This window comes from Helianthus annuus, chromosome 8, assembly GCF_002127325.2.
Source record: "Helianthus annuus cultivar XRQ/B chromosome 8, HanXRQr2.0-SUNRISE, whole genome shotgun sequence".
Taxonomy (NCBI): Eukaryota; Viridiplantae; Streptophyta; class Magnoliopsida; order Asterales; family Asteraceae; genus Helianthus; species Helianthus annuus.
This window is the reverse complement of record NC_035440.2, coordinates 117,558,042-117,573,475: the sequence shown is the minus strand read 5'-3', so window position 1 is coordinate 117,573,475 and position 15,434 is coordinate 117,558,042. Positions and strand designations below refer to the sequence as shown.

At 35.6% G+C, this 15,434-nt stretch overlaps 1 non-coding gene across 1 annotated transcript; it reads left to right on the top strand.

The window, feature by feature from the left end:
- The first annotated feature begins 366 nt into the window (after positions 1 to 366).
- Positions 367 to 438, top strand: TRNAQ-UUG. The gene has a single exon. It is a non-coding gene; the product is annotated as a tRNA-Gln (tRNA).
- The last annotated feature ends 14,996 nt before the right edge of the window (positions 439 to 15,434 follow it).

Sequence of the window (15,434 nt, the reverse complement as noted above, 5' to 3'; positions counted from 1 at the left end):
GGTAATAGAACATAATATATAAAATTATTAGTTAGTAACTTATTGAAAATTAAAGAATCAGTATAACCTATTTAAATCACTTGAATCATATTCAACTCTTATAATACACGAGTGTCTAACCTAGTAGTTAATAACTTTTAATATAAACAATTTAGAACATCATTAAAAAATTTAATACGTTTTAACTTAAACAGCTTCCTATCATGTCAGATGTATTTAGATTTACATCAACTCTTAAAATTTATCATCCATTAGAGTATTTGAAAATTTGCGTTTAAATGTGATTAAATCAACAGGTTTTGCTTTCATTATTCATATTTATTTACTTTCTTTAAATTAAATGAAATCAGAACACGTACAATATCTGGTTCTATGGTGTAGTGGTTAGCACTCTGGACTTTGAATCCAGCGACCTGGGTTCGACTCCCGGTAGGACCTTAAATGTTTTCTATTTAAAATCCCGTGGTTTTTTTTAAATGTGTATACGTCTGCTTCATTTATTTAATTTTTACTAAAATCGAACCTTTGGCCTATTATAATCGATTAGGTTAGGCGAAATCACTCAGGTTATACTGAAAACAATCTCTTACAAAAGTTCCTTTAGGGTGAGTATATTTCTTGTTTTTTCCTCTTCATCTTCCCTTATTTTCTTCTTTCTGCAAACGAACCCATACATAGTGTTTTAGCTTTTCAAATTTTATAACATATTAAGCTTTGCTATATTACAAGTACTAGATTATAATCCAGTGTGTTACACGGGTTAAATAAAAAATAATGTCATATGTTAACACATACAGTCGTCAAGATATGTCTTAGACCATATGTAATGGGGCTTTATAAGGGCATGAAAGATTTTAATAATGTCCTTACACCATTACTCATGGGCGTTATAGGGGCATGAAGAAGAGTGAGGGCATTTCTAGAATAATGCCCAATAAGAAGGAAAAATAAGGAAACTAATAAATAAAAAGGGGATTATGAAGTGTTAACCATTACATGAAACATTATGATGGTGATATGGCAAAAAATGCCCCTTAAAGGGCATTAACCATTACCCATAGTCTTAAAAAATAAATATTACCTGACATAATTAAATTTTGTTAAGTTATTTTTAGAAAAAAAAAATAATGTGTAATAAATTTTTATGTAACCGATAATGTTGATTCAACTAACGTGTAATTGCTCCTTTAAATATTATTTTAACATCGTCAACTTAACTTAAATTACATTTTTAAATATATAGATATCTAGTGGAGAGTTCTGAGAAGAATTTTTTTGTAAGAAGAAAAAAGAAGAAGTTTCAACCAATAAAAATGTTTCATTTTACTTCATTTAATAAATGCATTTAATTTTAATATAAGGATATATTGGTAAACTTACATAAATCATTAATTTGAATTATTCTACTTTAATAACTAACTAAATTAAATTTGTAACTCTTTTTCAAAATATATACTTTTTTTCCAAATTAGAAAAACAACTTAATTTAAAGTGTAGAATAAATTACTAGTTGTGTATGATAAATTACGAGTTGTGTAAGATATATTTCGCAGTGTGTAGGATAAATTTCGACTGTGTAGGATAAAATTCTATAATGTGTAGGGTATATGTAGGGAAATTTTGATATGTGTAGGTTTTGTAGGTTATATGTAGGATAATTAATGATTAGTTGACTAATTAATTAAAGAGAGAAAACATTAATGATATGAGTTATAAATGAAATAGTGTTTTACTAATATGTCCTTTCTTCTTTTTCTTCTCACATTAAATTTCTTTTCAAATGAACCTTCCCCTATATATCTATATCTATATCTATATATATAATATATGAATAAAATGTGGGACACGTGTCAAGTGGTGGTGCAACCACAATGGATTTTTGGCGGGAAAAATGTGAGAATCCTTAAGTTTTCACACGGGATCCAAATGGAGATAACCATACCCGCTTTGTTTGACTCGTGTATATATACTCCTTAATTAACCTAATTTCCTAGATCCCTCATTCGTTTCATCACCAATCCGCTGCTGTGCAAAACCCTAGAACATGCGAACTATTCAGATCTTGAATCCCAAAAAACATCATTTGTCTCATCCAGGTTTCTTTTGATATTCACTGATTGCTATTTTCACAATTCTAATTCAAATCACAACTTTTTTCTTCATCTTCTTTTTATTTCTCTGTGATTAGATTTTAATTTTGCTATGAATATCGCCTCATTCAACACTGCTACTATTCTGCAAAATCATTGATTCGTATCAACCAGTTCTTCTAAGATTTATTGATTGTTATTTCTTCTCATGATTCCAGGCGTTTCGTCTCTCCCACATTCATCTCACGGCGTCTTTTTGAGAAACCCTAAATCACAACCAACTTTCTTTGTTTATTGATTTCAAGAAAGGGATGTTTTTTATTCTTTCATTTGAATCATATCACCACCACCGTTAAGATCTGGTACTTCCGGCTGTATGTTTGTAAATCTACACTTTCTAGGTAATTTTTTGTTTCCTAGATCTTTTATTCTTTGATTTTTTTGGTTTCTTTAATATCTGGTTAAAATTAGGGTTTGAATGGATAAAACTCAAGATTCTGAAGCTTTCAGATGAAGCTGTAATGGAAGATGAAGAATTTCCGGTGATCTTAGGTTACACCGATCAGGATCTGGTTTCCACATACTTCGTGGGAGACAACAGGTAAAGGAATTATTTATATCATTGTTTGTTTTAATGTTTTTTTCAAGTGTTCCACATATAAAGAAATAAGAATGTAATTGAAGTGGTGTAGTTGTGATAAGATATATTTGGATTCTTGTGTATTTTGCAGTTTTTTTATTATTGAAATTGAATGTCAATATATTAATGTTATCAGCTCTATATCTTAACAGAAGCTCAAATAATACCTAGCTCTGAATGGTTTACTCTATGTAATATGTATGATTAAATTTGTTCGTTGTAATTTATATCTGTTAGTTGATATATGTAATATGTACTATTAAATTTGTTCGTTGTAATTGATATGTGTTGGTTGATATATGTCTAAAAATTCATTCAGATCTTATACCTCCAGATTATTATTCACGGTTGTTTGGTTTTCTTATTTTCAGGCAGAATCATCACCTCACACTTGTGAACTCTGATATACAACATGGCTCCAGATGCTTCCCATGCTCTTGCAGGTTCCATCACTCACCACTCAATCTATACATATTAACCACATCTTCTCTATTCACCTAACAGATATCCCAATTTCGATTTCAGTGAGAGAAAAAGTTCAACAGTTGTTGAACGCTGCAGTTACCGGAGACCTCAATTTCTTGAAGAGTAAGTTTCTTTTTTACAATCAATTGTTGTATGAAACATACATAGCATTTTGATTCATGATCTATGTATGTAGTAGTTTATCAGTTTAGAAATGTGTTAACCTAATCTTCTTCAAGGTACCATCTCTTCTTCATCTTCATCATGATCTTCACCGTTATTCAATTTGGATTATTATTCGATCTCATTCTCCTCTTCAATTGTAGTTTGCTTGCAGCACTCGTAAGTTAGGTTCCGATAGTCAATTGTTTTCAGGTACATCTCCAGATCTGGAGTAAATTCATCTCAAAACGTAGCTTAGAGTGTGGTTTTTATGATAATTAGTTTTTAGATATGCAGATCTCGGATACATATATAGAATTTGTAGTTAATTGATAGCAATTTTGTGTGTGTGTTGTTATGAAATGTCTCTTATGACTAAAAATGGACTTCAGGTATGACCTTAATGTTGACTTATTGGATGTGCATGCCGACAAGAGTACATTTCACCGTTTCGACAAGCTTAATCTCAAGTACAACCCTTTTGGACAAAGTCGACTCAGAGAGAACTTCTTAAAGCAAGATAATTTGATTCAAGGTTCGTCTTCTGTTTAAAGTAAACACTTCAATTTATAATTGCACGTTATAAACATATATATATATATGAAGCAACTTTTATCTGATCTTGATGCAAGTAAATACCAGGTGGTGGAGTATAGGGTGTCGATATACGGGAGGAAGCAAAGCGAATGGGATCAGTTTTTCTCCTCCTGATATGTTGCGTCAGTTGCGTCTACCGATTTATAATCAAGTGCAACATTGATTGTGTTTCTCTCACAGGTGGTAGAGCTGCCAGAAGGGCATTTGAGTTTGGACAGACGTATGTGGTGAAACCTAAATGGAAACACCAGGCAACCATTGTCTGGTTGTCTAGCCTCGGTGATAATGGTTCAAGGTAATATTTTCTTCTGTTTCTACACAAAGTACCAGTTGATAGCGACTGAGATTCGTATTTTGTGTTCGTATTTTCATATATTTTTTTGGCAGCTGGTCACAGCTCTTGGAGACGCTTCCACTTCCAAATGTAAGGATACGTTTACTGTAATTTGTTAAAGAATGCGTTTAGGGAGGATGGGGCACCTTTCGGGTAAGGTGTGCGGTCTGGTTTCACGGGTATGCATACCCGCTTAGGGTAGGGTGTGCGGCTTGTCAGTGATTTAGTGTAAAAATAAACATGCTTCTTTGAGTCATGTCATATGGTCATGTGTTATAAGGTCGTTCCTTTACGTGTGTGTATATAATAGAACAGGTTTCTCCAGATACATTGGTTGTATTAAAGATGAAGTGCATATGTAACGTTTGTTCATCGCAGGTGGCTACTGTAGCTGGTTGCATATCTATGATCACTTATATGAGCTTCAGCGGCCCTTCTATTGGTACCGGTTAGTTTTTCTCCTCTTTATATGTTGCGTGACTTGCGTCTACCGATTTTTAGGGCATCTAGGTGTTGGTTTTGGCTGGAAAACATATTAGCACGGGATCCGTTTATATTTTTGGGTTGGAATGTGAATTCGGGTCACTATCTCAAGAAAACGGATGAGCAAGACTCTTTCAACGGAAAGATATTTTACTTCATTAACTACTTGTCTATAAAGCAAGTATAAACCTACGATAATTTGTTTGCGCATGAGCAGGACTCTTTCACGCGATGTTTCAAGTCAAATCCTCCAAAGCCTTGGAACTGGAATATATATTTATTCCCGTTGTGGTGTTTGGGTGTTGTAGTTAGATATGGGATTCTTTTCCAGAGAAGTATGTGTTTCTGCTATCCGACTATTCGATTGCTTTTTACTTAGATTTATGTAAATTAATTTTCAAGTTCCAACAAAAATAGGGAAAAGAATAATAGAACATTGATGTCAGATGAAGCTCTAGATTATAGTTCTTTTCCTCTTATTTGTTCTGCAGGGTTCTTATTCTGACTATAGGATGGATCATATTCCTACCATGTTACATTCCCGTGCACGTGCTATTACAAGGGCACAATAAGTTGAGGAAACGGTTAGAGGTATGAGTGATTTCTTACATCTGTTACATCTTTGCTAACTTACCGTTAAAAGATGCATGTACTCTTGTGGTTAATCTCTTATACCTTTCTACGGGTGGCAGCGCGCTCTGGTGGAGTCAATTTGCAGCTTCTTTGTTGCATCATGGACAGGGGTCGTCAAGTATCACGGCCCACGACCATGCGAAAGGCCTAAACATGTAACATTTGAATTATTTTATTATAATACTCACATTTGATTGTTTTATCCAAATATTTGACCGATTGTTGAACAGGTGTTTGTGGCCAATCATACGTCTATGATTGATTTTATTGTTTTAGAACAGATGACTGCATTCGCAGTTATCATGCAGAAACTCCATGGATGGGTCGGTGAGTGCACATATTCAGTTTTTGAACTTATAATAAAATGTTGAGTAAATTGCAGTTTTCGTCCATGTGGTTTGCTCCAATTAACACGTTTCGTCCACCTTAACACCTCTCATCCTTGACGTTTGATCTTTTCACACTTTCCACCCCTTGACCTTAACATCGTTAACTTTTCTATTAGTTTTTTTTCGTGTGTGAAATCACTAATATACCCTTGACTCCATCTTCTTCTTCAACATGTCTCAGACCACCCACCACCACCCCCTGGCGGGTTGGTGGTGGTGGGTTGAAGAAGATTACGGAGTTAAGAGTATCTGAGTAATTTTGCACAAGAAACTAAGAGAAAAGTTAACAGTGTTAGGTCTAGGGACGTAAAGTGTGAAAAGATCAAACATCAAGAATGGGAGGTGTTAAGGGTGGACAAAACGTGTTAATTAAAGCAAACCACAAGGACGAAAACCGCAATTTACTCTAAAATACTGAATGGTTACATGGAATAAACCATCTTAATGGTTTTTTTCTTCCTCGTGTAGGACTTCTGCAAAGTACTATTTTGGAAAGTGTGGGGTGTATATATTTTAACCGTTCAGAAGCAAAGGATCGCGAAATAGTAGCAAGAAAGTATGTTCAGTGCAAAATCTTTGGCCCTTTTATTTAATTTTTTAAAGTTTATAAATATTGTAACATGAGCTGGCAAATGACAATCCAGGTTGAGGGAACATGTTGAAGGAACCGACAACAATCCTCTTCTTATATTTCCCGAAGGAACGTGCGTGAATAATAATTACACCGTTATGTTCAAAAAGGTACATTTGTTGATGCACGTTGGAAGGATGTTTTTAATAAATGGTTATATTAATTTGCTGCTAATGTCTTTTAGGGTGCATTTGAACTCGGTGCTACTGTTTGTCCAATTGCAATCAAGTACAACAAAATATTTGTCGACGCGTTTTGGAATAGCAGAAAGCAAGATATTTCCTTCCAAAATTCGTGTTAATTTCTCAATATTATTTTTTTGGATTAAATTGTGTAAATATTTATTAGTTTCATTATGCCGACAGTCGTTCACGACCCACCTATTGCAGCTGATGACATCATGGGCTGTGGTTTGCGATGTTTGGTATTTGGAGCAGCAAAATATGAAGCCTGGAGAAACAACTATTGAATTTGCATAGAGGTTTGACTTTTTAAGACATTCATCTTAACTCATATTGACTATCTTTGTCATTCTTTTTTTAGTATATATTTTGATATTTTATATAGCTGTACTCCCCGCTATTTACTTTGTGGGACCAAGTTGTCAAAGTAGATTATCGAAAGCTTTTGAGTATCATTATCTATATGAGCTAATGAGCATTCATGGCCGCTTTTGAATGAGATCCATAGCTTCAAGGTATATGCTATTAAATTTCTTTTTTATTAAAAAAACAAAAAGGGGTAGTGTAGTAATAATGGGTTTTGTTCAATGTTGATGCAGAGCGAATTTAAAAAAAGGAAAACTAAATGTTGTGGCATTGCATTTGAGTAATGGTGACGATGAGTAAGGTGGAAGAAGAGGCTGTAAAGAAGATGATGACGATGATAATGAACAAGAACAAGAGGAGAGATATGATGAAATTTGTTACCGAAGAAAAGGGAAGCATTGTTCGTAGAGCTTGTAAATACACATTTTGGAACATGTGTAACGTGTTGAATCTTTTTTATGCAATGAATGATAGGTTACTGGAGACGCGATTCTTGGTATTGTGAAGGACGTCATATATGAGTCGTTAATTTGAATGGAAGCGAACGCACAACTGTAAACCGTGTTTGAAAATCATGTTTTTGATGGGGATACTGTTGTATGTCAAGATAGTAGATAAATACAAAGCATGAGTGGAAGTCTTTTTGCTTTTCATTGTCAGGGTGGCTTAATTTTTGCGATTTTGATTTCAGTTTTCAGCTCTTGATCATCATATTTTAGTTTATAATAGTGCACAATTCTTAGTTTGTTCAAGAGTAATGGGAGATTCAAGCTACACAAGCATAATTGATTGTTTTATTAAGACTTAAAAAATGACTTAAGTTGTTATCTTCGGTTTGTATAAAGAAGTAAATGGAAATTTTGGTGTAAATCAAATTAAACGTACCAACTTAACTGAAAATAAATGTTTATTGTGGCACTAGGGACCTTTGTCATTCTGCAAGGGCTTCATTTGTGATCATGTTTCTAACACTTGAACAGTATGCATCTTTTTAGAGTTAATTACTATTTTCATCCTTGTGGTTTGTCAAAAATCACTATTTCGGTCCATTAGTTTAAAAATTGTGATTTCAGTCCCTGTGATTTCACTTCAGTAACCATTTCAGTCCATGTGGTTTCACTTTCGTAACCATTTCAATCCATTTATTCTGTTACTACAGGGACTGAAATGGTTACGAGGTGGACTGAAATGGTTACTAAAGTGAAACCACAGGGACTGAAATCGCAATTTTTAAACTAATGGACTGAAATAGTGATTTTTGACAAACCACAGGGACGAAAACAGTAATTAACTCATCTTTTTATTGTATAAAACATCGAGTCAAATCAGCTTCACCTTTACACTTTTATCCATAAATGATGGAGTGCCAATGCAGTATATATACGTGTGTATGTGGGAAGTGGACGTTGAAGTTGGCACATTCAATTCATGGGTTGTTATTATTTATACATAAATAACTAAGCTAATAAAACAATATGACATTTGAAAACAAGTCTTTTTATTTTATTCAAGGACACAATTAAAAGGTTATTAACTTTACACGAAAACTATGAATACATATGGAGACAAAGTTAGGATACTAATGAAACAGAACAAATAAATTACTGTGGGGAGGGAAAGAAGATACTAATGAGTTTGAAAATGTTGTTTATGTACATTTTATTATTGAAAACTAAGTTTTCCTAGCCCGGGATGTTTCCGGGTGATAGCCTAGTAATAATACATATAAAATACTAATGACTAATATTCGAATATTTTCTATTACCACTTATTTTTCTTCTATTATTTGATATATATTTTAACTATTCAGTTTACTTCTACATTTGATATATTTTAACTATTCAAAATAAAGCTTTAAGGACTAATATTTGAGTGCAATTTTTTAATACCACTTACTTTCCTTTTATTATTTGATATATTTTAACCATTCAAACTATCCAACCATATTAAATATTACAAAAGTTTTAAAAACCATCATAAAAAAACTATTATTGTCATTATTCTTCATTTTTAAATATATTTTAACAAACATAATATTGATTTTGGTGATATAGAGACTTGGATATAAGTTTTTAAGTAAAAAAATATAAGTTTATTGTAAAAAAAATCATAATTAACTTCATATTAAATAACTTGTTAAAAAATATAATAACTATTTATAAGCAAATAATAGATAATTATTCCTAAATAAGTAGGAGAGAAGCAAGAAAACTATAGAATAAATTGCTCAAAATGGTGACAATAACTATTCCTAAATAAGTATGAGAGAAAACTATCAATGAATAGTTTAGGATGATGACAAGTGTCAATAAAACTATACGGTGTGGGGTATCGCCCCATGCCACCTCGGCATGATGACAACCCTAACACTGTGCCGATTCGGCCATCAAGGGGCACTATAGCCGATTCTTCTGAAGCTTGGCGAGCACCAAAGCTTAAAAGTGGGGTGATTTTGGAGGATTATAATCGTTTGTAATGGTTTAAAATTTAAAGGAAAAGATTCATTTATTTTATATATAAACGCAATCTTTCAATCCAATCACATTCAACCTAATCATAATTCACAAAACATTCTAAACCCTCAAATGCTTTCAATGCTCTCTATTATTTATTAAAAATGTCTTCTAACTCATCATTCGACTGATCTCGTGAAAATGCAGAGTGCTCGACGACTTGATTATCCAAGCCGCTAAGGAGGCGTTCAAATTTTAAGAAACCAGGCGGAATCGTCCAATCCAGGTACAAGACAAGGACCCCTTCTATGATATCGGTTGGGTGCTCACCAACGGTTGGTAGATGATTATTTTGTTCAAAACCCTTTGTATGATGATGCATGCTTCTGATGTCTTTTTCGCATGATTCGCCGATTTTTTAAGAGAATTTCAGGTGATTTAGAATGTGAGTATACATTTTCTAAACAAAGAGAAGATGAAAGACGTAAACTTGGATTCTCTGCTTTACAAAAATGTACAGTCTCAATTCGTCAACTAGCGAACGACATGTCAACGGATGTATGGGATGAGTATCTACGAATGTCAAAAAAAGTATGCCGAGAAAGTCTTGACAATTTCTGTGAAGGTATTGTTGTTGTTGTTGTGTTGGTGACGTGCCGATGATGTAGCGTGATAAAGCCATTATCCGACAACATTTAGCCTAAACATTTTCTTATATTATATAGTATAAGAGATATTTGTTATTACTATATTTATATATTTAATTAAGTTCTTATAATAGTTTGTGATAGGTTAAGAGCTGTTTTGCTTTAGTCATTGTTTTGTTAGTTTCATCGTATTTGTTTAATAATCTCACATGAAGAGAAAAAACAGTGTACGCCACCATTGGGGACTCACACGGATTGGTATCACAGTCAACATGAGGGAACTAAATAACGTGTCCCACTGTAAATCGGGCGATGATAGGTTTAATCCCTACATATTCATAATAGATTCTCACCTCCTTACCACTAAGGTGTTGTTTGTTTTGCAGACATAGAATGTCTGCATGCTGATTTCATCTGTTTTTCATGTCTGCAACTGAAGATGTGGTCTGAAGCTCTTCAAGCTGAAAATATAAGACTGTTTGTTTTTATACATCCAAAAGAACCTTTCTTTCTCTCAGAGACAAATCATCCCTCCTCTCCCTGCAATTGTTGCTATTCTACTGAAGCTAGAAACCACTATTCCAAAATCAGATGCAATTCAAAGTTCAAACACAAACAGAAAATAAAAATTACCTGCTCCAAATCATCAGCTACAGCAGGAAACTCCTCCAATATGAATTTCACCTCTTCTCATCTTCTCTCTCCTAGAACTCCCCCTCTTGCTGCTCCGCCTCCGGCGATACTTCCGGCTGCTTTTGTGCCGCTTGATGACTCGAGATCGACCTCGAATGTACCAGATCTAGTCGAAAACGGGGCATACAGACATCGAATGTACCAGATCTGGTGAGTCGCGACGGTGGTGGTGGCCGACTGAGGCGACGCTGGTGCTGGTGACCTTACGGCAGTGGTGGTGGTCCAGTTTTGGTTCAAATTTGAGTTCGTAAGGTATATGAGGGAGGAGGGTTTTTTTGTGAAGATGTTTGAAGAAAGGGTGTCATAGTGTAACACCCCGTGTTTTCAAATGTTAAAGTCAAAGTCAAAGTCAAGATTGACTTCTTTGACTGTAATTAGTCCATTTTATGTTTTGTTTTAGTGGTATTATGTGGAGTAAGTGTTGTTAATCAAAGGAATCGAAGTAATCGGATAATTATCGACGCGAAACCTTTTGCGACCTTGAATAGTAGGAAGTAACAATGCGATAAAGTCAATCAATCAATAATCAAGCTAATCGAATCATCATCGAACTCGAAACTCGAATTATGCGACTTTGGTATTATTATACGTGTGTGTGTGCCTTACGTGTTACTTGTGCGTGTTTAATTTATGTTATGTGCGGTGATCAATCAAATCGAAATTCGAAACTCAATCGAACTCAATCGAAATCGAATTATGATAAATGGTGGCGAAAAGATAGTGTGAAATATAGATGCTTGCATATTGATATAGTGGTTGGGATTAAAAGTAATTTGAATAGGAAACTCTATCGTATCCGTATCATCCTCAATCGAAATCGAAATATCAGAAATCGTCGCACCGAACGCTCAAAACAGGCTGTTGATCGATCAGACTTTCAGCCGATCGAACAGCCCAACCGATCGGACAGACCGTCCGATCGAACAGGCTGTCCGATCGGGATGCCTGGCCGATTGTGTGACAACTCGAATTTCCAAGATTCCTATTTCGCATTTATTGCACGTTCTTGTATTGTTTAGTTGATTATTTGCACAATTAGTTGCTATGGAATTGTATATGTTTTGATACAATGAAGTGTATTGTGTGATTGTGCATGGTTATGTGTTAATTGAGATAAATTTGTTGAATGCATAAACTTGGTGGTGAAACTGTGAAATTATTGTGAGATGGTGTACTTGTGTAAAAGTTAATACTTGAGGATGTAGAGAGCAAGTAGTGAAATCCTAGTGATACTTAACCCTAATCCCTTTTTCACTAATCATATCACAAAAATCCAAGCACGTACTTTCACTTTCTCTGGCAATCATCATCACCATCATCCTTGGCACAAGACATTCATCACTTTGATTCCACATTTTCTCTAGAATCATTCAAGGTAATTGTTTATTGATTATTGTAATACTTGTAAACCCTAATTGATTGCTTGATTATTATCAATTCTTAATTCTTGATTATGTGTTCATGAAAACCCTAGTTCTTCATATAATATTCTGTGATTTTTTATTTGATTCTGATTATGATGATAATGATATTGAATAGTTGTTTAATCGATTGCCTGGTGATTAAGAATACATGATTGATTGGATAATGGAATTGATGCTAGACAGATACGATATAATTAGGGTTTTCTTCGTCAAGAAATATGAAAACGTAACTGTTACGATGCAAAGAACGAATGATTGAAATGTTTGTCAGAGTTTTGTATTGATTAACTTGTCCGAATTTTATGTGGGATATGATGTCCGACCTTTTGAGAAGCTTTGAATCCGAGTATTGTTGCTTATATACATGTTGTCCGATGTTTGTTATAAGGACTCAAGGTCCGAGTTTTATAGGGGGTTAGGGATCCGAGTTTTGCTTGTTAACATTGTCTGAGTTTCATGACTTTTATGTGTTGTCCGAGTTTTATAACAAGCATATCATGTCCAACCTTTAAACCCTTGGGAGGGTGGTCCGACTTTTAAAACAAGCAAAGGAGGGTCCGAGTTTCTATATGTTGATGAGTCCGAGTTCTTTAGTTGTGATGTTGGTCCGACTTTCAAACCCAAGAGAAGGGGGTCCGACTTTTTAACCCAAGACCCTTGGTCCAAGTTTTTGCATGAAGAGGAGGGGTGTCCGAGCTTTAACCCCCACCCCCTTATGGTCCGAGTTTCATGGCCTAATTCCCCTTATCCGACTTTTAATCCCCATGTGCTGGTCCGACTTTTAAACAGGGGAAGCCCCCCCCCCCTCACTTCTTGTCCGAGTTTTAAGGGCAAGGCCCTGTCCGACTTGTGCGTTGTGAACATGGAGCTATGAATGTATGTTATATCATGATTGAACCTGTTAAGTTGTTAACTTTGTTAAGTTACGTATATGACTATGTAAGTGGTTAACTTTTGTTAACTCCGTTAGTAAATCCTGTTAGTTAATTAACGGTGTTACCTTATTATTCCTGTTATGTTTATAAACCCTGATAAGTTGCTAACTTCGTTAAGACTGCGGCACTCTCTAGTATGTGAATCAATAGCCATGTTAGTACAAACTGTGATGAACATTTGTTTGAAACATAAATTGCATGAGAACTTACTAACTGCTTACGTGGTGCATGTTGCCAATTGCCAAACACACTTTGTGACATAGATTACATGTGAAATATTGCGAATTCGAAACTAATTATGTATACGTGCGTACTGTAGGTCGTGATTGATTAATTGTGAGCGTGTGTATTCCAATAACATACCGAGCAAACCAAGGTGAGTTCACACAGCCAAGGCATGGGGTTCCCAGGGTGGGAATGGGATTGAATGATTTATTCTTACATACTTAGTTAATCGAACCTAATGATATGGTCCTCGGGAGAGGAAGAGTAAAGATAAGATACGGCTAGACTTGTATACCCATTTGAACTGATCTTCGCACACACGCCAGGGGTTGGCTGCGATATTATGACTAATCATTCGCACACATTCCTTGGGAAGGCCGCGAACTATAGATACTAAAACTTCGCAAGTAATGCCAGGGTGGCCGCGATACAAATATACATAGTCTAGGATATTTGGGAGTATTACCCCAAATCTTCGCATACATGCCGAGAGGCCCGCGATGGAAACTAATACGATACATGACTTAACGAACGAACATAATGCTACTCATACTATTACCCTTACTGAACTATACACTGTGAACTCGCTCAACTAGTTGTTGACTCTCTGCTGCATGCCTTGCAGGTCGTTAGATACATGGAGCTTGCACGGGGAGGAGCAGGACGTTGTGGGCATGGATCATGAATGCTTAATTACACACTTATGACATTTCATACATTATTATTTATGATGGGTTTATTTACATGCTTCCGCTACTTAAACAAAGTTTGGTTTTGAACATCAATCATATCGTGATGAATTACATTATCTACCTTTTTATTAAATGATGTGTTCGATATGATTGGTGGCTTCATCCTGGTCAGTCACGCTCCCAAGCGGTGATACTCCACGTGTGGATTTTGGGGGTGTGACAGATTGGTATCAGAGCCATTGGTTATAGAGAACTTGGTTTTAATATGGGAAAACGTTTTTATTAAAACCGGACTATAACCAGAACAGTGCTCTTAACGATCCACAACGACGCTTCGCTCCACGTGCAAGACTCAATATCCTAGGTAATAAGGTTTATATTTATTGCCTACTTGCTAGAAATGCATAGAACTTTGCTCGTAGTATGCTTAGATTACATTGCTCACTACTTGTTATTGCTTGAGAACACCTATGTGCTTACACTCTTATGTCATCGCACTATTCGCGAACTTTTCTCACTTATGCTGCCTTTGATATGAAGATCAATGGTCGGACGTATCAATTTGACACAAGCCCAGTTGACGGCTCTTATCAATGAACAAGTTGCTGCGGCACTTGCAGCTGCAAACGCAGGAGGTATACCCTGCAGTCGTAACTCATTATAGGATCTTTAGATCCTACGTTCCTAAACAACTCTTATGTTTAACCTTGTTTTGATCTTACACATTAGGTCAACACGCCCATCAGCCTGTTTGCACTTTCAAGAACTTTATGGACTGTCGTCCAAGCACATTCAGTGGCACCGAGGGGGCAGTGGGACTCCTCCATTGGTTTGAGAAGCTAGAGTCGGTATTTGAAATGTGTGAATGCCCTGAGGCTCGCAGGGTCAAGTATGCCACTGGTACCTTAGAGGGGATTGCGTTAACTTGGTGGAACGCACAAGTGCAGATTTTAGGGTTGGCAGCTGCTAACGCCACCCCTTGGAATGACTTCAAGGAACTGATTAAACGTGAATACTGCACACGGGAAGATATTCATAAGTTGGAAGACGAGTTGTATCATCTGAAAATGGTTGGGTCAGAGATCGAAGCTTATACTAAACGGTCGAGCGAGCTGGCCGTGCTGTGCCCAACCATGGTGGAACCTCCAATCAAGCGCATTGAGTTGTACCTCAAGGGATTAGCGCCAGAGATACAGAGCCATGTGACATCGGCTAATCTTGATAATATTCAGGCTATTCAGCGCCTCGCTCATCGTCTCACGGATCAGGCAGTCGAACAGAATAAGCTGCCTAAACGCATCAGTGCTACCACTACTGCTGTCACTACTTCTGCTACTCCCAGTGACAACAAAAGAAAATGGGATGGGGATTCCAGTAAAGTTTCAGCTTCAGT